This window comes from Danio aesculapii, chromosome 6 (assembly GCF_903798145.1).
Source record: "Danio aesculapii chromosome 6, fDanAes4.1, whole genome shotgun sequence".
In the NCBI taxonomy this organism is placed as follows: Eukaryota; Metazoa; Chordata; class Actinopteri; order Cypriniformes; family Danionidae; genus Danio; species Danio aesculapii.
In genome coordinates this window covers 10,176,232-10,201,197 of record NC_079440.1, presented here as the reverse complement: position 1 = coordinate 10,201,197, position 24,966 = coordinate 10,176,232, and the positions used below count along the sequence as shown (strand labels likewise).

At 35.8% G+C, this 24,966-nt stretch overlaps 1 protein-coding gene across 1 annotated transcript in view; it reads right to left on the bottom strand.

Annotated features, from left to right (window-relative positions):
• The window catches only part of palm3 (paralemmin 3), a 92,463-nt gene extending 69,226 nt beyond the window's left edge, over positions 1 to 23,237 (bottom strand). The window contains exon 1 of the mRNA XM_056459471.1: positions 22,816 to 23,237. The gene's annotated coding sequence lies outside the window, so the exon portion shown is untranslated. The remainder of the gene's footprint in view (positions 1 to 22,815) is intronic.
• Positions 23,238 to 24,966: the final 1,729 nt, after the last annotated feature.

Sequence of the window (24,966 nt, the reverse complement as noted above, 5' to 3'; positions counted from 1 at the left end):
TAAGCCACTTCTGAAACCAAATGATCAACTAGAAGTCAAGTTATTTTTTTGATGTTCCTAAAACTTGGATGGGCGACAAGACTTTTTTCAGGTAGTGTAGATTTGTTCAGTCTACCAGTAAGTATTTTTTTTTTATCTTTCATTAGTCAATCGAAATGTCCTTGACCACAATATGCTGGCTCATATGTTTAGTCAAAGGCTAACAATCCAAAACCAGACATATTATAACATATCAGCTCAAATAAGTGTGTTAAAAATAACAACCTTCAAAAAAAAAAAAAGAGCGCAGGTTACTAAAACTGCTACATCTGACATTCATCCGAGCTTCTTTTGAGCTCCAGTGTCAATTATTCATTTTTATTTTAATGAACAGAGACTCAGTAAAGCCACAGTCAATGATTAAACATCTCCGGGAGCTCAAAGCACGCTTTCGTAATGAATCACTTCAGCATATTCACCTATGATATTCCTTAGCTCATGATAGGCTAAAGTGACAAGTAACGGCACGTTTCCTGGTGTTGTCTGGAATTAGCGATTTTCTTTAAACAGGTTTAGAGAAGAATGTGAGACTAGCCTAATCCTGCCTAAAGCAGACACGCTGATTGCTATCAGCGCATTTTAACACCAGGACACTGAGGACAGACGTCAACCAGGTCATTATATTCTGACAAACACAGTTATTGACCTTCCTTGCATACTTGTGTCCACTTACTGATGGCCTTGTTTTGTTTAAACTGCTGAAATTGCCTCTAAACTGAGTGTGTAGCTACTATGAGCACACTGCACTAATAGTCCATTAAGTAATAATTACATAGTCCATTAGATGTGTATGTGGGACATTTTTGGAGCGATTAATCAGCACTTTCGGTGAGCCCATATGCTGAATTAAATGCATATACCGGCCGGTCGATCCAATCAAACCCAGTAATGAGCTTGTAATTGTGGAAATTAAAGCCAAAGATGGGGATGCGCTTCTGCTCTTATGGGTGTTTAAACTCCATTAGAAATCAAAACTGATCCTGTTTATTTTCTTAATGTTTTCCAGTATGAGGGATTCACCTGTGCATGCCAGTCCATAGAAAAAACAAACATATTTCAGTGACTTTCAGCTAATGTCACCTATAGCTCAAAGAATTTTGGTTTATTCCTTCATTCATTCATTTATTCATTTTCCTTTGGTTTTGTCTCTAATATATCAGAGGTCACCACTGTGGAATGAACTGTCAACTATTATGTTTTACGCAGCGGATGCCCTTCCAGCCGCAACCCAGTAATGGGAAACACCCATACACACTATTCACACACATACACTTTAGCCAATTTAGTTAATCAAATTCACTTATACCGCATGTCTTTGGATTGTGGTGGAAACCGGAGCACCCGGAGGAAACCAACGCTAACACAGAGAGAACATGCTAAATCCACACAGGACCTTCTTGCTGTGAGGCTAACCACTGAGCCACCATGCCACCTTTGGTTAACCAAGTGTTGTTGATGTTAACCAAATGCTAAATAAATAGTTATGTAGTTTACGCAGCCATTGTAAACAGTAATATTTATTACAATTAATAAAGCAATGATTATTATTAAGCAATTATTAATATATTAATTACTAATATAATTAAAATAGTATACATATTAATTATATATATATATATATATATATATATATATATATATATATATATACACATACAGTATATAAGAAGAAAAACTCCCCTCAAGCCAGTTTTTTTTATTATTATTTATTAATTACTGCATTACAAATAAAATGTTATTTGGCTGATCATTTTTGGCACTTTTATTTTTTATTTTTTATTTTTACGATATATTCAAGGGCGTAGCAACCGGGGGGGGACGAGGGGATTTGTCTCCCTCACTTTTAGAGACAGACCATTTAGAAAAAGGTGATTAATAATTATATGAACATATGATCTCATACAGCTGCCCCCAACCCCCCTTCCCTCCCACTTTTAAAAAATCCGCTATGCCCCTGGATATATTTATTGTTTTTTTAACAATAACATTAATAATAATAATAATAATAATACATTTAAAAAGTAGGAAGATAATTAAATAAATAATTAGTCAACCAAATATTTAACAATAAATTAACATTGAGCTTAATATGCAGAGATGCCAGATAAGCTTCAAATTTGAACATGTACATTAGGACTGCACAATATATGGTTTCAGCATCAATATCGCAGTATGATCATTATAATTGATCATTTTGCGTGATTCAATTCATGTTTATTTCTATAGCGCTTTTACCATGTAAATTGTGTCAAAGCAGCTTAACATAGAAGTTCTAGTAAATTGAAACTGTCAGTTCAGTTTTCAGAGTTGAAGTTTAGTGTTCAGCTTGAGTAAATATTTAAAAAGCATTCAGGCATATTTTTTTGCTGTTTTTTAACTTTAATAACATGCTGAATTATTTTACATTTTGATTATTCAATTACTGTATAGCTGAATACAGTTAGACTCCTCGAAAAACAATAAAATGCTGTTTATTTAATTTGTATATTTATAATTTGTACATTTTCTATGCTTGTAGATTGTTTTTTATATTTTATGCAGATGCACTGCCCTGCCCAGTCAATCTAAAATGATAAATTCTTTCTAAATAGATATTCAAGGTGAAATTGCAGTAATATCGCAATATATATCGCAGAATTTAAAAAAAAAAAAAAAAAATTTTTAAAAATCGCAATGTTAGATTTTTTCAATATTGTGCAGCCCTAATGTACATATACATTAAAGGAAATACATTTATGAAGTCACTTTTATTTTTGATGAAATAAAATGTCTAAATATATATATATAAAAAAAAATTTGTACCTACTTATGTTGTCTTTTTGTTTAACGAAATACAAATGATTTTCAGGAGGCACAATCGACCGCAAACTCACATTAAGCTTTTGCTCAAGTCTGGGTATAAACTTTTACAATTGAATAACTTTCTGATGAACAAAATCAATGTATGTCCTTCTTGTAAGTAGTAGAATGTGCTTCTAGCAATGCTTATAAAATGTGAACCTTCACTTTAGATAAAAGCACCCGCAAAGCGCATCAAATTGTCAAATGTAAAATGACTCTAGCAGAATGACCAGTTTAACTCAGAAATACAATAACAGAAACACTCCTCAATATTAACTTTAACCCGGCTTTGTTTGTTCCCCTAATCTGTTTTTGTGTTAAATAAACTTTTCCAGCCTATCTAAAAATTTGCCCTTTAGCATCCAAAAAGCACTGAGTCATTGTTTTGTCTCAGTGGATTAAGTGTCTAATGTTTAACACACAAGTGCTTCTCTGCTGCCCTTGAGCTTTAGCAATGGCAAATCAAAAGCAGCTAAAACTCACAGAAACAACAGAAGCCGTCGACATAACGTGATGCTCAAATGTGATTATACAGTGTTGAGACAACAAGTACTCCTGTTAACACTTCTGTTTTTCAAAATAAAGATAAGAACTCTCTGGGCGAATCTCGCAAACTGCCTGGGTCATATTTCAGCCTGAAATCTAAAATGAAGCATGCACAAATATACAGTTACAGTATAAGAGTAACATTTCTTGATATTTTCATAACAGTTATACGTTTTGAAACGTTTGGTGTACTGTGCAGGTTTACGTCTGGATGAGGATTAGTGTCTGTTTATTAAACCGCAAAAAGACTGTTGTGTGTTAATGAATGGTGTGGGTTCATTTACTTCACGTGCATTCAAGCATGCGCGACATCCTGGTATTTTCAGTGTTTCTAGCCTCACTATATGAGGAGAAAAGTAGAAACTTCATCTCAGAGTCATTTCATAAAACATTTTGCACTTTTGAAAAACTTACCATTAAAAACTGTTAATCATTTGTGGAAATCTATCATTGTATACACACAAAAACTCACAGCAGGTTCTCAACAACCTGTCAAAATTAAAGTTCAGTTTAACTTGAAGAAATAGTAAGTGATACACTGTAAAATGCGATTAGTTAGTTACAGTAAAATGAGTAAATTGTTGCTTTAAAAGAAAAAAAAGTTGACAGCTTTAAAAAAAGAGAGTAAACCCATTGTTACCCATGGTTTTTTTCAACACAATCTCACGGCAATTCGCAACTTTTGATTTAGTGGCTAATTCGTACGAATTTGTACGATCTAATTCGTACAATTTAGTACGATTTGCTCATCCGCCAATGACGGTTGGGTTTAGGGGTGGGGTTAGGTGCCACGCCTTCTTTTTAAAATCGTACAATTTCGTACGACTGAACTCGTACGAATTCGTACGAATTAGCCACTAAACTGTCAAAACGTAAAATACTTACATTGTCTCGTGAGATCAGGCTGGTTTTTTTATATAATAATTTACTTAATAATTTTAAGGCCACAGGTTTACTCAGTTTGTTTAGTTAAACTCAACTAGTCACTATTATTATATATTTTTTTTTTTAACAAAAAGATGCAAGAAGGAAAGATTTGGGGGGATATGAGGGGTGATAATAAAATCAAATGGAATTTGGGGAAAAAATACAACTGATTTCATAGGGCTCTAAGTAACAAGTTGAAATCTCTATTATTTCTAATTAAAATAAATCAATTTAATTAAGTAAAAACATATGTATGTACTAATATAACTGGATTTTAGACGTAAAATGTACAAAATCAAAAATGATTTAATCGGAAATTAAGATAATCATTGATTACGTTTACATGGACATCAGTAATCGAATTATTTGCTTTAATCTAATTAAGAGAATAATAAGACAAGGGGTTTACGTGAGTTGCTTTTTGAGTGTTACTTTCATGATCCTGTTTTATGGCACATAATTGTTTAACGTCATTGCGTCACCATGCTATCCACATTTCCTCCAGAGTTTCATGCAATTTCGGGTGTTTCACTTTTAAATTTGTCGACTTTAACTGTAGTTTGGCACTTTCACTTTCATTCAGGAGCATTTCCTGTACACCCTCCGTGACAAACGAGATATTGGATGCAACTATGAACCGCAGAAAGAGTTGTTTTAATGGAAGTTCATACCGCATGCTGAATGGAGGAAAAAAATCCTCCACATTTCACGATGCAGGTGTCTGTGGTCTGCACAGACTGGGTAGGTGCACAGAGTGTCAAACAGTCGTGTGTGTGTGCCCGCACATGCGTGTGCGTAGACTATCCTGTCACAAAACGCGGCGGAAAGTCTGCACTTCAATAATGTGACTAAAATCAGCATTCTCCATACGTCTTAATTTGATTTCACTTTAGTTCAATTATGACCTTAATCTGATTTAATTAATCAAAAATTGCTGTTTACATGATAGACTCTTAATCAGAGTATTGTCTTAAATCGCATTAAAATTGAATTATTGGTGTCCATATAAACGTAGCCAGTGTGTGATAGAATGTGATAGAGCTGTCGAGGGTTTGAAATAAACCTTCTGTGAGATGATTCTTGTAACACGTGGAGTGACAGAGACAACGTTAGGATCCAAGTGCAGGTTTATTCGGTAGTCAGGCAAGCAAGGGTCAACACAGGTGCAAACAGATGAATAAAGGCAAATCCGGAATCGTAGTCACTATAACAGGTGAGAGGTCGGAAGGCAGGCAGTGAACATGAACAAACAGACAAACTTGGCAAACAAGGGCAAGGTCAAAGACACGGAGAAACAAGAACAAGAAAACACGTTGAAATGTCACTTTACAGATAACAAGACTCAGCCATGTGAATGACTGCGTGTGCTGCTTAAGTAGTGTGGAAATCAGTCCAGAAGCAGCATCAGCTGTGGGAGTCCAATCATTGGAGACTTGGAGCAGGTGTGTGTGGCATGACTGAATATGTAGTTCATAAGATGTAGTCCATGTGAAAGTGAGTGCTTACCAGCGCCCTCTGGTGGTTAGAGATCGCTGGTAATCATGACAATTCTGTAGTTGTGTGATTATTAGTCACACTGAATCAATGAAAGCAGTTAAATCTTCTGCTTATAATGCAATGCTATGGGGATTTCTTGGGTTTCTTCTTTGTGGGTGTTTGGAGTTTCGGCTTGGGAGAGCCCTCTGGCCTTTGGAAGAGATTTACAGCTGATCACAAACCGTGCTTCCCTGACAAGATTTGCATGACAGCCACAGCTTTAATTAATCATGTTTTCCGATTTTAATTAATCACCAAGTCCTATTCCTGATTTTAAAATACATCCTCTAAATAATGCTGGGTTGTTTCAACCCCATTTTGGATAAAATGTGGACAAACCCAACTAATTAAAAAAATATATTTAAAATTTTTAACCTAGTGGGGGAGTTATATACCCAAATTTGGGCTGAAAAAGCAAGCAATTTAATGGTGCATTCACATCAGTTGTAGATGAAGTAATAAGCGTGAGTTATTTACATGTTAAATCAATGCATAAACACGACATTCTGCGGCACTATTCACGCAAATAAGTTGGTGTGAGTGGCACATTTCAAGCAAATGACATATCGTGAATTCAGCATTTCGGACATTTGATGCGCTTAACACGTTATTCGCACAAAACGCTCAAGTTTAAAAATCTGAACTTTGGCAGACATTTGCACCAGTGTGGTGTGATTGACGCAGGGCCTGTAGTTGGTGGCCTGAAAGGAAATCCTATGTCTGACACGAGACATTAGGTCATCAAACTGGCTCTGGTTCATTCGGAAGTACCACTGTATGTTTCCATCCAAAGATGCGGATTAAATTTAAGCACAAAACTGGAATATTGCATAAAAGACGTGCAAATAAAGCAGCGTTTTCATCTAATGAGTCAAAGAGAACAAAATTGTCACTTCCTGATTAACTAGCGCCATATATCAAATAAATATCAAAGTAAAAATTTTATTTGCTGAGGTATGAGAAGCTGCATCAGTCTTTTCTTTATTTAATAAATGACTTGCGCCTCAGAAGACAGTATGCTGACGCGCAATGAATAGATGGTGGTGTTTAAAGGCATGAGATGTGGAGCACAGACACTCTTGAGAGTTCTGGAGGTCATTAATAATATAATAACACTAATACTGAAATGGTTAAGGTGTTTTAGAATGACCAAAACAACATTTCAGATGTTTTACAGTGTGCTCAGCCTGCTGGTTTATCCATTCACACACATTTTTATCATCACACGATCTCTTAAAACAAAATCACATGACGTTTTTTGATGCGCATACTGGAATTTGTACGGTAAAAGGGTTTCCATTGTAGTTTATGGGCATCTTATTGAATAAAAAGTTTATCCTACTCAGTTATGCGCATATGTTTTTATGCACACTTTCAAAATTTATGCCCATCTTGACTTTTCCATCAACAGTTTTTTATGCGCATATCCAAAATGCACTTAAAATATAGGTGGATGGAAGCATAGCAACTGAAAGCAGCCATCATCCAGGAGAAGCTTCTGAAGGAGTTTGTAAACTCACCAAGCTGAGTGCATCTCTGAAGGGTCTGATGAAGACCAAACATCGAACAAACCTACACCATTTTTCAGCTTTCCTAAAACATAAAGCTTTCAGTACAATCCATGTCAGCCTGGAGTCGCCAGGCAGACAGACAAACATCCCATGACATGAATCTGTATCTATTGTAAAGCGAATTTCACCTGCGAATGAAGTGAATTTGACACGTGAAAGCAAGTAAACTCAAAATGTTCAAGCGTCTAATTATAGGTAATCTTTTCGTATAAGCCACATCTGGTGTGAATGTCCCATTAGTGTTAATAAAGCACAGAAAGAAATTATTAGTTTAGAAAAATCCATAAGCTATATTTACAATGTCAGCAACCGCAAAAAAAAGACATTAAAGCCAGCACAGGCAAAATCAAAATGTATCCATCATCATTAAGCTCTATTGCATTACAGTTATGAGAATGAGAACTTTTACTTTCCAAGGCGCTGTCAAACTACCAAAAGTTAGTTTTAGTCTTCTTTGACTGACAGCACTGGCTAATTAAGCCTAATAGCTCAACCCACTTTATAAGGGTAATTGACAGCACACTACATAGCATGAAAAGTCTTTTGACAGCTCAATACTGCCTTGTATAATCGTACATCTCGTGAACTCGGGTGTGTGAAATGTGAGACAACATCTCATAGGGATTTCCTGCAAACCTTTGTAGCGCGTCAACAAGATAATCGGCATAAAGAGGTGGATGAAAGGTCAGAAGACATTGACGGGATTCCACATTCAAGTCAATAAACGGCTGAACTAATCAACTCAACAGATAAATACTGTGAAAAGTGTAGACACGGGCAAAAAAAGGCTTTGCTAGCATGGAAATCACAACAGTTTGGGTAATTGAGCAAATTAACAAACAATATAAATATCTGTAGAACAAAGCATGCAGGAAAAGGTGCACTGAAGGGTTCGTCTAAAACATTTCATGGCATTAAGTATTAGAATTTTGCAGCTGAATATAAATCATAACACAGCGCTATTCATAAATAATTACAAGCATCCCATATCTGCTCTTCATGCAGGCAGAGGAAATTAATCAGGTGGCGTTCAAACAGCAAGCCTGCTTTCAAAATATTCATCGTTTTCATTGCTAATTCCCAGCTCCATACGGCAGAGATGACAGAAGAGCTGTGACCTCATATCCTTCATGCTCTGCAGGGTATCTGAGCATCTGCTGCCTTTAAAACCTCTTCATGAGGCTCATTGATCTAAATAGTTGTGCTTTATATATGCCAGCCTTTTGATCTGTTGTTAATAGATCTGTTTGAATAGGTCACTTTACACCATTTAAGTGGTGTAAAGTGTCTTATGTTCAGACCTTGGGGATGGTGCTCTATACTGTATAAAGGAAAGTTCTCTTAACTAGTCAACTGCTAATGTTTTTTAATGGGTGATGCTGATTTAAGGCGTCAAACTAACAGACAGTAACGTTGGCAGATTTTTTCAGTGATCATCTCTTAAACGTTTAGATCCCTCACAATATTTTATAGCATCATTGACAATTTTAGTAGACATCAAATGAGACAGTGCATGATATGCTGATAATTCAACTAAGAAACCATCCATCCATCCATTCCATCCTTCCATTCTATTCCATCTCATCCATTCCAACCATCCATCCATCCATCCATTCCATTCTTTCCCATCCTATCCCATCCATCCATCCATTTCATTCCATCCTTCCATTCCATCCATCCAATTCCATTCCATCCCATCCATTCCATCCCATGCCATCCCATCCCATTCCATTCCATTCCATTACATTACATTTCATCCCATCCCGTCCCATCCCATCCCATCCCATCCCATCCTTCTATTCCATCTATCCCATCCATTTCATTCCATCCATCCCATTTCATTCCATCCTTCCATCCAATCCCATCCCATCCCTTCCATCCATCCATCCAATTTCATCCCATCCATTGCATTCCATTCTATCCAGCCATCAATCCATCCAATTCCATCCCATCCATTCCATTCCATTCCATCCATCCATCCATCCATCCATCCAATTCCATCCCATCCCATCCCATCCATCCATCCATCCATCCAATTCCATCCCATCCCATCCATCCACTCCCATCCCATCCCAAATGTTGGAACTCTATTTGATAGGGTTGGGTACCAATGGCACCGGTACCTTTGTAACTGGTATGCACCCGACCAAATCAGCATATGTATTTCGATGCCTAATTCTAGTGCCACTGGTGCTGCGACAAGAACGTAAGAAGCATCAAGGGGTGCATCAAAGGCACACATAAGTACACGTTGTGTCATGCAGTGACCGACTCCCTTCATCAAGACGCATGATCGCATTCATCTAATTTACTTAAACTAAGCATTCTAAAGTATGGCTGTACTTTACAAGCAAGGATTCTGACACACCAACATGCAGTAGATGCTTTACAAAAGTGTAAGGGGGGAAACACATTAAACTTATGGGCTCATGGAATCAACTTAAAGGTCTTTGACAGCTTGTGACATCATCTGGCACTTTCAGTGAGTACATTTACATGGACACCAATACTCTGATTTTAATATGATTGACAATACTCTGATCAAGAGTCTACCACTTAAACAGTGATTTTTGATTATCTTAAAGGACCACAGACTCAAACTGCAAAGGAAACATTTATAGGCTGGTGAGACAATGACGTTAATGGATCTATGTGCTATAACATGTTACTGGGAATCATGAGTGTAACATTCAAAAAACAACTCATGTAAACACCTGAATCATATTATTGTCTTATTCAGATTAAGGCAAATCATTACATCACTGATGTCCATGAAAAAGTGATCACAAGCCCCAAACCCAGAAAAAAAGGTGTTCCCTGATTTTGATGACAGCCTTTCCACAGGTTAGTAGTAAGCTAATGTAATGTTAATAGCATAATGCAAATCTTGCATTCATGCTGACAAACAACTGATCAAAAGAAATGTATTAATGCAATTCAAATATATAAAATATTAATTGATGTTTACTTTAAACGTATTATAACTATATATTCATATTGTTCAATTATAATAATTAAAATATTTTTTTTGTCAAATAATTTTGTGGCTGAAAAGTATCGGTTCAGGCACCGTTTTGGCATAGGTACCGTTTTAAAAGTATCGATTTAGCATCGGTATCGAAATAACCCCAAACAATACCTAACCCTAATCATAAAACCATGATATTTTTATCTAAGGTTATCATACTGTCAGAATCTTATACCGGCCCATGCCTAAAAACTGTTTATTCCATGGTCTGTTGAAATACTTGATTCTGATTGGCTGGAAGGTGTGCATTATATTCGTTGAAACGCACAGGTAGTTCCAGTCAGTTTTGATCACAGTTCGAAATAAATGCCTTCTCCCAAACGTTTATGATTACCATAGCAACTCGCATGTGCTGCAGAGGAAACCGATAAGGACTGTTAATGGCGGATGGGAATCCGCAAAATTAGGAAAATACTCAATTATGCCACAAAATCAAGTTTTAAGAGTTTTTCAAGCGAGAATATACTTATTTTAAAGTCAAATCGGCAGTTTATGTATAAGGATAGCGCATGTTTAAAAATGTTGGAAGCTCCAGGTGGTCAGCGGCAGCTCCGCGAATGGCAGAGTAAAGTTTTCTATCAGCCAGACCATCTCAGGACCTGTTGCTGGATCTAATCTCTTGCATTTCTGTTGTTAAAATGTGATATACAATTAATCTTTTGTGTATCTATTAACCTATTATTTGTTCTCAGGTGTATTTTTTGGCAGATCGCAGAGATAAGTTTCATAGTTAATTTATGACCGTAAGTAATGTAATATTACACTGATCCTGTGTGTTTGGCTCATTGCTTTTGTTTTAAAGAAGATAAATAAAGCAGAATGTTCTCCTACCTGTCCCAATATGTTTTTTCTTTTGCTAAATTTCCTTACATATTTTACAGCAAAGATTTCTGAAATGGGCTTTTGCTGCTTTCTCTTGAATGCATCTTATGTGTCCTTCAACTGGCGTTTCATAATATGCAGCTTTGTGAATGTTTTATTCCATGTTCATAGATTAATGTGTTTTAATAATCGTAACGTTATTCTACTCAAAGCAACGATCGCAGTCTTTTTATTGAATCAATTCCATGATATCAATTTGCCTAGCCTAATAATTTAATTAGAAAGAGGCATAATTACACATAATTACATTATTTACTTAAGTGTTCAAAAATATTGTTAAACGAATTTTATAAAAGCGCCATGTTAAAACTAAACAGAATAAAGTGTGAAGGATTAAAGTTGGTAGGAAATAAAATAAATTATCTTTAATTTCATCAGACAATGCATAAAGTAACATACTCCTAAAGCGTATTTAATTGATTTGGTACTTTTAATAAGATTTGTAAGTTGATTATGAAATGTAAATCACAGAAATTCTGCTATAGGTAGCCCAGCTTTCACAGTATCAAAGGTAGGCTAATGTTAATAGAAAGTCAAAATACATACAGATCCTCCCTCATCAGAGAACTGATAGAAAGTAGACAAACAAAAAACCACGTGACTGGAAACACACTCCAGGTGTGACTGAGAATGTCTTATTTGTCCACCTGTGATCGGTTTGATGAAATCGTATCTTAATATTAGCAGGTATAAACAACACGCACATGCGCGCTCTCGCTCTTTCCACCTGTCTGCCTGTCACAGCGGATTCAGTGGAGGGACTAGAAAATCGAACATGTCAAAACTGACAAAAATTTGGACAAATATTGCGCTGCAAAGAGCAAAACTATTTTAAACTTATGCCTTCCTTGGCAAATGACCATGGAATAAGCGGGATAATCAACAGCTTGCCATGCATTAAAGGATTTTAATGCACTTCACAGAGGCTTCACAGAGGCTGCGCGTTGTGGTCCTTTGCCTCCACGTTGTGCATTAAAATCCTTTAACGCAAGGCAGGCCGTTCATTATCCCTTACATATAATACTGTATATATTGGTGATATATTGTTTTTTTTTTTTGTTCATTATTTATGCTAACTTAGCTAAGCAGGTGTATTTTTTAGCGAATGTGATAATATCCGCTTGTTAAGTCGTGATGTATGAAATACTGTTTCCGGCTCCAAGCCGCTCATTTAAATTGAGAAAATATTCGTTTATGACCCCTTTTATTATTACCATTTAAGTCTCCCATACATTTTGATATAGCGCTTGGACCTGGAAGCCGATTCGCGTGACGTCACACTTAAGCTGATAATCCAAGTAGTCTATTACTTTAAAGAAGAGCTGCTAAAAAAAAAAAAAAAAAAAAAAAACTGTGCTAGGTTTGTTGTAAAACACTTTTAGTATGTGCTAAAAGAGAAAAAACCTTCATAACATAGAACTCTACAAAAGTTGCAGTCAAGTTTGGTCCACTTCACCAAGATTTACTGACTTATAAACTGAACGCAGAACCGAGCAGGACCTCTCTGAGGGCCAATGAGCCCACCAGTAAAAGAAGACTCACCGTAAACACAAGATTTATTACCTGCATGCCATTGAGAAGGGTGAGTTAGATTTATAAGGACTGGGTGCTTCTATTATATGAGATGATAATAAGCTGACAGGGAGTCTATGTGGAGATGTGAATGCTTACCGCTGCATATTTTCACACTGAAATTAAGATGGGATACAGACGGTTTGATAACAGCTATGCACACTACTAACAGCTTATCATACAAAGAGAAATGAATATAATTAAAGACAGCAAACGCATTGAAATAAACAGTTTCTATAAGAGATGAACATGAAATTTGAGCTGTGATATTTATTTGGTTATTTTCAGATTTCACTTTGATTTGCAGGCACTAGGGCTGAATAATATATCATTTGAACATCGATATCGCAATGTGTGTATCTGCAATAGTCACAATGCAGGATTAGATTGTTTATTAAATATAATAAAATATAATAAAGATATTATTATATATTATTATTTAGTAATTATTTATACAATGATGACCATGTTATTTTACATTTGATTGTTCAATTTCTGTACTTTACTGTTAGATTCCCCAGAAAACCATAAAGTACTGTTTACTTATTTATACATGCTTGTAAGTTATTATAATTTATGCAGATGCACTGCATAGAAAAAGATCATCCCAATTGATGAAAATTAATCAAGTCTTTCCAAATAGAGATATTCAAACCATCTGGTGAAATTATATTCATATTACATTATATATATCCCTCCAAAACAAAATATCACAATATTTTTTCAATGTCGTGCAGCCCTAGCAGGGACTGCTTTAGATCTGATTTAATTCAATTCCTGACTTGAGTCTTGATTCGATATGATTCAATGAGTCTAGATTTATTAAAAATGTTAATGATGTTGAACAGCAAATGAATCAATGAAAGGAAATTAGGACCCACAGACCAAATTTTAAATATACAATGAGTAGTACGAATATAGAATATAAAATATTAAATTGAATATAAAATCAATTTGGCTATGTTTAAAAAAATTCTATTTTTGTTTTGTTTTGCCCAGCTGTCATCATATATTAATAACGGTGTTAACATGAATTTGCAAATTAATGAAAATAAATTAATTACCACAGACCTGTATATGATTATGAAATGCCTAAGATTTGTCAGAATAAAGAATATAAAATATGGGGGAATGATTGATTCATTGCTATTGAGAATGACTACTCACTTGACTGCACAAATGGTGAATTAATAAAAAGAAACGAACAGCCACAGACCTGCAAATGAATTTCAAATACGTAGTTATCAAAATATGAAACATACAATTTTGGGGTAAAGATGGATTTACTGCTCTTGAGGAACAATATAGAATTGACCATATTTAAAAAATATCCATATTTCAAAAAGGACAATTTTTGCTATGCACCAATCATTTATTAACAATAATAGTATTTACAGCAGGGAAAATAACTATTGAACACGTCATGTTTTTTCCTGGGAACAATATTTCTAAAGTAGCTGTGACATGGAATTTAACCAGATTTTTGTAAAAACTCAAACGATACAAACATAAAACCAAACAAAAAAAAATCTGAAAAAATAGTTATGTGTAACAACAATAAAATGACACAAGGAGAAAGTGCTGAACTAAAGAAATGCATTTAATACTTTATATAAAAGGCTTTATTATATGGAGAATGAAGTCACATGAAGTCAGGTGTCAGTTTTTCCACAGACTTCAACAGAGTGTAAAAATCTTGATAGTTCTGTGGGTCCTGTCTATCAAATCTGATCTTTAATTTGTATTTTTTATTTGATTTATGTCAGCTATTAGACATAGTCAAGTGAGCTATTATACAGCTTTATTTTCTTTCCCTGAAACTATTTGAGATTTTCCTTGGCTGTGCTTTAGATCATTTTCACGCTAAAATGATCATCCTGCTAATGTAGATGTTGGACTGAAGCAGCTAATATTCATTTACAATGACGGACGGCAGAGGGTTGCTGAATAACTACTCAAAGATTTCAGGTCAACGGCACCTTTAGAAATATGTTTTCAGAGAAAATTGGTGACATGTTCAATATTTATTTTTTGCGTTGTATATTCTAAGGGATAATTCATTTAAATTCTGAAAAACAAAACTAAAAGTGGCCGAATTGATATGTGTTATATATACTTAGTTCTCTTTTTGTTTTCCAAGAAATAAAAAAAGCCATACAAACGTGGAACAACATGACAGCGAGTGAGTAAATGATGATAGAGCTTTCTTTTTTTTTTTTTTTTTGGACTAACTATTTCTTTAACAACTTTTGCATGTGCGTGAAAGCCAAAAAAATCAGCAAAGCAATGTCGTTTCATTGTCTTCCTGTGGTTTTCCACAGTGGTTCCCCATCAAAAGTAAACACGTCTCCAGCAGCTAGCCAATTCTTTAAGCAGCAGGACGCTGTGAAACGGTCCAAGCGCACACCGAGAGACGAGCACTGAGACAGCAGCGCAGGATGATGGGGGAAATACTCTGTGTAAAATTACACACTGCGAGCAACAGCTTCTCTGGCCTCGGGCTGTTGTACAAAGAGGTTCTCTGGAAGGCTGCATGTATAAACAACAATTTAGCATCCAAACTGAAACGCATCTAATAGCACGATACAATTCTCAAAGTAGATCTCTTCGCTCTATCCCGGGTGGGGAAGAAAAAAAGCTTTTAAGCTCTCAGACAGGTTGCCTCCAGAGTTTTCTGGTTTATTTTTCTCTGATTGTGCTGACAGTGTATCTTTGGGGTGCATTCTTGGACTGATTGTAGCTTTCTCTCTCATCTCTCTTAAGTGATCCTGGCAGCCATACAGGTCTAACACCTACACAACAGGCCTGAGAGCAACCCAAACAGTATCGTCTCACCAGAAGCAGCATTTGAGCTCAATATGCGTATCTCTGATTTCACACTAATCAACATCAACCCAGATAATATTGCTTTGTTAGGATTTGGATGTGTCACAGTGAATGTCTAACCCACTTTCCCTATATTTTAATGAAACACTAAACTCATCAAGAATGTAGATACTTATAATTTACTTCTAACAAAACTTCAAGTCATTCTAACTGCCCTGCAGCAAATAAATATGAATTAGGTCATTATTTCTGTACCATTTTCAACATGAACATTCATTCATTCATTCATTCATTCATTACTCATTCATTCATTTTCTTTTCGGCTTAGTCCCTTTATTAATCAGTGGTCGCCACAGTGGAATAAACTGCCAACTTATCCAGCACTGTTCTATGCAGCAGATGCCCTCCAGCTGCAACCCATCACTGGGAAACACCCATACACTCCTATTCACATACATACACTACGGACAATTTTAGTTTACTCAATTCACCTATAGCACATGTCTTTGGACTTGTGGGGGAAACCGGAGCACACAGAGGAAACCCATGCAAACTTGGGAAGAACATGCAAACTCCACACAGAAATGCCAACTGACCCAGCTGAAGCTCAAACCAGTGACCTTCTTGCTGTGAGGTGACAGCGTGCCACCATGCCGTCCCCCAACATGAACAAAAAACTGTTTTCAAACGTGTTTCCTGAACACTAACATGGAAAAAAATGTTGACTCAACTTAGTAAGCCAACTTACTGCATCTTTTTTTGAGTTGACTCAACTTTCAACCCAAGTACTGCACTTGAGTCAACTAAATCATCTATACTGTTCAGTGAGTGCCATCTTTCAGATAAGATGTTAAACCGAAGTCCCGACTCTCTGTGGTCGTTAAAAATCCCAGGATGTCTTTCGAAAAAGAGTAGGTGTCTAACACCGGCATCCTGGCCAAATGTCCCCACTGGCCTCTGTCCATCATGGTCTCCCAACCATCCCCATATCATAATTGGCTTCATCACTCTGTCTCCTCTCCACCAATCAGCTGGTGTGTGGTGTGCAGTCTGGCTCAGTATGGCTGCCGCCGAGTCATCCAGATGGATGCTGTACACTGGTGGTCGATAAGCAGATCCCCCCCGAAAAAATGTGTAAAGCACTTTGAGTGTCCAGAAACTCGCTATATAAAATGTAAGGAATTATTATTATTAACTAAAACAGCTCTGCAGCAAGTTGTCTTACAATTTTAGATTGAGTCAACTTTTTTTTTTACATGCTACTGGTCAAAAACACCATTTGAGTTTCCCAAAAACCACATTAAGAAGGTCAGACTTTGATTTTGAACCACACTGGATTAACAATATAGGACTGTCACTATTTTAAGTACGCAATTCAAATTAGCTCCATCCTCACTCATTCTTGACTGAAGTTTTGCGCAATGTTTGAACAAAATTTTCATTACTTAAGTAGCATACAAAACAGTTGATGTTTTACGTATTTCATATGTTGAAAGGTATTTCATATGTTTATTTAATCTGGCATTTGTCATCGTGTCATAGTCAAGAATGTCAGTGTATAGCATTTTAACTAAAATGATATTTTATCAAGAATTACAGACAAAAAAACACAAAAATAAATGGTTTATTAAATGTACATTTATAAATATGTAATGTGCTGGACTTGCTTCAAGACGTCTGTCTAATAACAGACAAAACACTGAAATCTGTTCATTAAAACTTGATTTTTATCAAATGTTAATTACAGAATGCCATATGCAAGTGTCTGAGCAGTTAATTACTTAATAAATTGTGGTTTCTTTTCTATTTCCTGACAAATGCAAAGTTTCTGTTCAGCACTGACAAATATTTATAGGCTAAAATGTAAAAGAAGTACTGAATGTTAGTCTCTGGCCATTTTTAAGAAATATCTGAATTATATCAAAAATCATTTAATTGACTACCAACAACACTCCCTAATTTATTTGCACTAGACACCTTCGTATAAACACTACATGTAAAATGGAATGTAAACTGTAATTTGTTTATTGTCTCTTTTTAAATCCACATCTCATATTAACAAGAAAGTGCTTCCTGAGAGTTCTGCTAACCACATGACGAGAGCTGTAATTCTCAACCACACAAATTTGCAATGCTGTTTTTGCATGTTTGTTGGAACTATGGTTTCAGAACACCCCCATATCTTTGAACTGTCTTGGTAACAACAGAACTTGTGACCATGATTAACACATCTGAAAACAGGATGCTCAAAAACAGTTTTTAGGTGCTTCAGCCACTAAACCACACCCATCTTACCATTAGTTTGCAAGTGTATCTGTCTGCGGACGGCATGACTGGGGCATAACATGGATGGGTGTAACTTGCAGTAAGTTAGAGGCAAAAGTTGCAGTTATCGAGATCCTATTGAACGATGCAAGATATCACATTGAGATGTTTTTGGTAAGATGGTGGAAAGAATGTGTTCACGAGTCTTATCCAAATTTATCCACAACCAATTCATTTAATACATTATTATATTTATTCATTTAGCAACTTCAATATGCAACTCCACTCGACGACTTTTTCATCCATTTTGTCATGACCGTTAGCCTACTTGGCGTCGCCCCCTGTGGTTGCAAATAACAGAACAATGGCGAGCGCATCAAGTATGAAAGCCTCTGCAACTTAAGGCTGTACGTTAAAAACTGTGATGGTTGGGTTTAGGGTTCAGGAAGGTGTAGACGTTGATAACTATGATGGTTGGGTTTAGGGTTCAGGAAGATGTAGACGTTGATAACTATGATGGTTGGGTTTAGGGTTGGAAAAAGTGTATACATTGATAAATATGATGGTAGGGTTTAGGGTTGGGAAAGGTGTATACATTGATAACTAATGGTTGGGTTTAGGGTTGGGAAAGGTGTAGACATTGATAACTATGATGGTTGGGTTTAAGGTTGGGGAAGGTGTAGACGTTGATAACTATAATGGTTGGGTTTAGGGTTGTGGTATAGATGTTAATAATTGTGATGGTTGTGGTAGGCCTAGACATTAATAACTATGATGGTTGGGTTTAGGTTTGGTGAAGGTGTAGACATTAACAATAGTTAGGTTTAGGTTTGGGGAAGGCATAGACGTTATTAACGATGATGGTTGGGTTTAGGGTTGTGGTAGGTATAGACGTTAATAACTGTGATGGTTCGGGTAGGCATAGACGTTAATAACTGTGATGTTTGGGTTTAGGTTTCGAGTAGATGTAGACATTAACAACGACAATAGTTGGGTTTAGGTTTAGTGAAGGTGTAGACATTAACAACGACAATGGTTGTTGGGTTTAGGTTTGGGGAAGGTGTAGACATTAACAACGACAATGGTTGGGTTTAGGTTTGGGGAAGGTGTAGACGTTAATAACGGTGATGGTTGGGTTTAGGGTTATGGTAGGTATAGAAGTTAATAACTGTGATGTTTGGGTTTAGGTGTGGAGTAGGTGTAGACATTAATAACGATGATGGTTAGGTTTAGGGTTATGGTGGGTATAGACGTTAATAACTGTGATGATTGGGGTAGGCGTAGATGTTAATAACTGTGATGGTTGGGTTTAGGGTTGGAAAAGGTGTGCACGTTAAAATCTGTGATGGTTGGGTTTAGGTTTGAGGAAGGTGTAGATGTTAATAACGATGATGGTTATGTTTAGGGTTATGGTTGGTATAGACGTTAATAACTGTGATGGTTGGGGTAGGTGTAGACATTAATAACTGTGATGTTTGGGTTTAGGTGTGGAGTAGGTGTAGATGTAATAACGATGATGGTTAGGTTTAGGGTTGTGGTAGGTATAAATGTTAATAACTATGATGGTTGGGTTTGGGTGAGGAGTAGGTGTAGACGTTAATAACTGATGTACAGCGCCATCTTGCCGACAACATAGTTTTGACATGTGGGTCATCATAACTTTAAGTTACGCCTCTACTACAAGTTATGCCCCTTCAGGTTACACCCCTGGCTTGCAGTCCGCAGACAGACCCTACTCATAGTTTGCTATCATGCCCCCTACTCAATATTCTGTTTCAGTTGGAAGTGCATCAGCAGTTTGGGTTTGACCCTATTATACATTTCTAAATACAAATTTTAAAATGTTTACACAGTGCAATGTAGCTGTTTTTGTATTTTAGGGCGATGCAAAGGTTTTAATGTCGAGAACAATTACACACTTCAGCTGTAAATGTTTTTGTCACAAGACAGAAGCAGTTAATCTGTGTTAATCTTAAGTGAGTGTCCTGTTTTTAAATAAGTAGACAAAGCAATGCTTCAGCGCTGGTCATCTATCTTTGTGTAATTGAGTATTTGACAGCATGGTGACTCTATGGCAGAGAGGAATTTCCCTTTAGCAATCTGAGCATCCATCATCTACAGGTCTGGGAGCATCTTCGCTACGACACGATGACCAACTGAGACCTTCACTACACTACTCAATTTCCTTTTGCTGACAGTCTGCACTTTTATTCTCATTTTTCTGTATCTGCTTTTCACTGAGCAGCACTTTAAAGTTCTTCTCGTCATGGGTAGAAAGGCACCAGATGGAATTTGTTTAAATCACTTGAACAGGTTGCAACTGCAATGACAAGAAGGCTTTCCAGCTCTGCTACCAGTGGTTTCAGGCCTGCAGTATTTATTTGTCAGTTCCAGAAAAAAAAAACTAAAAATAAAAAAATGGTAAGCAGTTCTTGCACAGACAAGCAGGAGTGGATTCACCCTTTCTCTCCAATCATTCAGTTCAGTGAATTTTAAATGCTCCATTTTGCCCTTCATGTTCTGACACTCATATACTTATAATGTCCAAATTCGGTGTGTGCATGCTTTTAAAAATGACTGCAGCATGAAATTGTGTTGGCAGCTAATCCTGGAGAGTATCTGCAGCCATATTCCAAGCGTAAATGTGGAATATGTAAACTTGCTACTTATTTAGAGATTATAATACTGCTGTTCTGCTATGGATTACATGAACCAGCACCTAATATTTATGTACTGATCCTTGCATCAAATGACAACTGTTAGACTGTGAAAATGAAACTGATGTATTTAGTTCTTCTACCATGTCGGCTGATGGGATTATCAGAACAGTGACTTGCAAACTCCCACTTTAAACATGGAGACACCTGCTTGGCACATCAAGTTGTGTCTTGCCATGTGAGATTAGCTCAAAACAAAGTACAATATTTATGAAAAGGACATTAAACCCTTTAAAATGATCAAAACAGAGGCTTTTGCTGATAGTAAGAGTAGTGAATATGGCATTGTGGCCAAACTGTGTTTACCACGAAGGGGAATTTCTGTTACTTTACACTTTCAAGCCACGTTTCATGTTTGTTGAGCTGTAGGCTATTTTTCTATTATGCGCAATTTGAATTTGCAACCTTTATCTAAGTGTTTTTTACCACTTCATTTTTAAAGATCACACTTCTGTTTGAGTCAGTTAAGAAACACCACAAATTCTCAGCTAAATTAACACATTTTCTATTTTTGTGCTCTTGACGGTCAAAGGTGTTGTACACTGTAAAGCCCAAATACTTAAGGTAACTCAAACCGTTTGAGGAAACCGATTGCAACAAACCATTTAAGTTCAAAAACTAATCCTGAGTACTGTAAACTTAATCCATTTGAGTAAATGAAGCAATTTGAGCACAGTAAAACCCAATAAATAAAGAGAATTCAAACCAACTGAGTTACTGTAAAACCCAAAAAGTTAAGGCAACTGAAATCGATTGAAGAAACTGATTGCAACAAACCATTTGAGTAAAAAAAATTATCTATACGAGTACTGTGAACTTACTATATTTAAGTTGAAGTAACAAGGTATTTAATTAAAAAGTTCAAAACTCTTTTCAAATGAGTAGAATTAACTTTTAGTAAATTTTGAGTTGACTACACTCATCTCACTTGATAAAGTTGACTGTTGGGTTTTACAGTGTAACCATTTAGCAAGAAAAAGGAAGTATGTTTGAAAGTATACATATTTATTGAAAAATAAGTTTGAAGCAAGCAATGGTAAAATATCACAATATCAGATTTTTTCAATATCGTGCAGCCCTAGTTATAATTGTACGTCTTTTTTTGCCTTTCATTTTAACATATACATTTGGCCTATTCTGCATTAATTCTATACTGAGTAATTAAAATATAAATGGTAATCAAACCATGTGAGTATGAAAGAATATAAAAAAAAACAGTTTAGTTAATATTTCGGTAACACTTTCTTTTGATGGTGCCTATTGCACATTTTGTTGACTATAAGTTGCATTGCAACTATACGCCAGTTAATTCTCATTTGAGTATTAGTAGACTGTCTGCTTAATATTTGCTGATACTCCTCCTTTGCAAGTACATGTTAACTTAAACTAACCCTAACCCCAACCTAACAGTCTACTTTAATCTGTTGAGAATTAGTTGGCATGTAGATGCAATATAACTTAAATTCAACATATTGCATTAAAAAGAACATCAAAATAAAGTGACACCAATATTTATACTTCTCTTAACATGTTTAGAGCAGTATAAATAATATTGGTATAGTAACACTTTAGTGTAAGTAACAATTCCCATTACCTAAGCCTACTGACTTATTAACTTCCTATTAATAAAAATAATAGCTGTTTATTACTATTTATCAAGAATAACTAAATTTTACATAATTAATTATACTTAAACCCAATTACCTTAACCATTAATCAGCATCAAATTTGTATTTATTTATTTTTTGATAAGAGTCTTAGATAATAATTTGTTAAAAGTGATGTGTGAACATAATATTTTACAAAAACACATAAAACCAACATGAACACACATATTGAATCTGTAAAACCTGAACAAAACTGCTTTACACTCAATTGAAAGTATTTTAGTACCTCATTCTTTCTCCTTCTAAACACGCGCTTAGAAAACGGATATGTATTTAGTTGTTTGCCAACAGTGTATGCTACAGTACGGGCTAGAAAAACACATCACATGTGCAATAATATAGACACTACCTGCTGAAACAAGTAACCAACAGCACTCGATAACTCAAAACATCCTTACCTGTTGAGTTGGCCCGTTTGTCCTTTTTCCGAACAGGTAATGAAGCGTTTTAAAATACACAAACCAAACGCAAAGCGGAACTAATATAGCTCAAATGTTCATTTGTTTGCAGACCTGCGCCGAATGAACGAAATCAGCAACTTTTGCCGCGTCGTCTTGTCCCGCTGGAGGAGAAAACCACCTGAGGAGCTTCGCCGACAGCAAAGGCGCTATTTTTATGACTTCAGTTCAACGCTTCAAACCGGTTAGTTCGCAACTGCTCCCGAGCAAAATAAAAAAGCGTCGTTTTGACATACAGTACAAGTAATGAGGGTCGAAAACATCCAGTAAAAACTTTGCGCTTGTCCCAGCTCGACGCGCTTGATGTGTTTCATGCACGCCGAATGAAGAAGGTACTTTGAGGGAGTGAGGGAGGTTTCTGGTTACCTGCTCTCAATTCCTGTTTCAGAGGCCAACCCACTACTGGCAAACGGTTTCTTTTTTCTTCATGAAACCCTCCTGGCTTGTTTGTATTTGGGGTTTTTTTTGGACTTGTTAAAAATTAACTGCTCATGTGGTGTGCAGTTAAGCAACCATTGACCCATTTTATCAGCTATAAAGAGAGCTGCTGTTGTCTGCTGTAGTAGGTTATTAGAAATCTGACTGTTTTAAATGAAGATAGAAACATGTCATGATAATGAGAAGCAGCCTTTCCTGAGGCCTACCATAAACATAAATAAACCATAATAAATATCTATCTGTTATTCTAGATATCTATTATTTGTGAAAAATGCATTAAGGTATAATTAAACTCACAATATATACACATTTACAATAATATATAAATAATATAATACATGTATTCTTTTATTTTCTTTTTGGCTTAGTCCCTTTATTAATCAGGGGTCGCCACAGCAGAATGAACCGCCAACTTATCCAACATATGTTTTACACAGTGGATGCCCTTCCAGCTGCAACCCATCACTGGGAAGCATCCACACACACTCATTCACACACATACACTACGGACAATTTAGCTAACCAAATTCACCTATAGCACATGTATCTGGACTTGTGGGGGAAACTGGCACCCGGAGGAAATCCTCGCGAACACGGGGAGAACATGCAAACTCTACACAGAAATGTCAACTGACACAGCCTGGGCTCAAACCAGCAACCTTTTTGCTGTGAGGCGATTGTGCTACCCACTGTTCCACCGTGCTGCCCCAGTTAGTATATTAGTTTGAATTAATATTTAATTTAGATTTGTGTATGTTTTATGTATTGCAAATTTTGTTGTGCACTTCTGCCAGTTTTGTTAGATTTTTGGGTAACATTTCACAATAATGTTAATTAGTTAATGTTTGGCAATGTTGCATGTTCTCCCCATGTTTGTGTAGATTTCCTCTGCTCCGGTTTCCTCCACAGTCCAAAGACATGTGGTATAGGTGAATTGAATAAACTAAATTGGCCATAGTGTATGAGCGTGCATGTGGAAGTGTATGGATGTTTCCCAGTACTGGGTTGCAGCTGGTAGGGCATCTGCTGTGTAAAAAATATGCTGGATAAGTTAGCAGTTCATTCCACTGTGGTGAGGAAAATAAATGAATGAACTCAGTGCATTAACTGAAAATTACAAAAAAATAACATGAACTATTATTAAATTCATGAAATGACTAATATTTTTTATTTCAGTGCATATTTTACATTAACATTTCATGTTACTAAAACGTATATATGTGTGTGTGTGTGTGTATGTATGTGTGTATATGTATATTTTTTTATTAATATTTTCTATATTATGCTTTACAATATTATATTTGTGCTATACATTAGATTAGTCAGTACTGAAGTTAAATCTGGAGCTAATTTAACAAAATAACTTACGATAACGGCCCAAAAATTAGTAGCCCAAATTTATGTTATGGGAAAAATGTAAAATTATTATAATATATAGAACAAATATCAAGAGAAACCAAATATATGAAATTTTTGTAGTTTGTAATTTTTTTAACTTTTTTGTAATATTTCGCATGAGTTTACATGCATTACCTTTCTATTTATAAAGACGTTCGGTGACTAAAATATTGTTGTAGTAAATATGTTAGTTTAATAAATCTGTTTTGTACAAATGCACCAAAATATCTTACCCATATTCATTGATAAATGGAT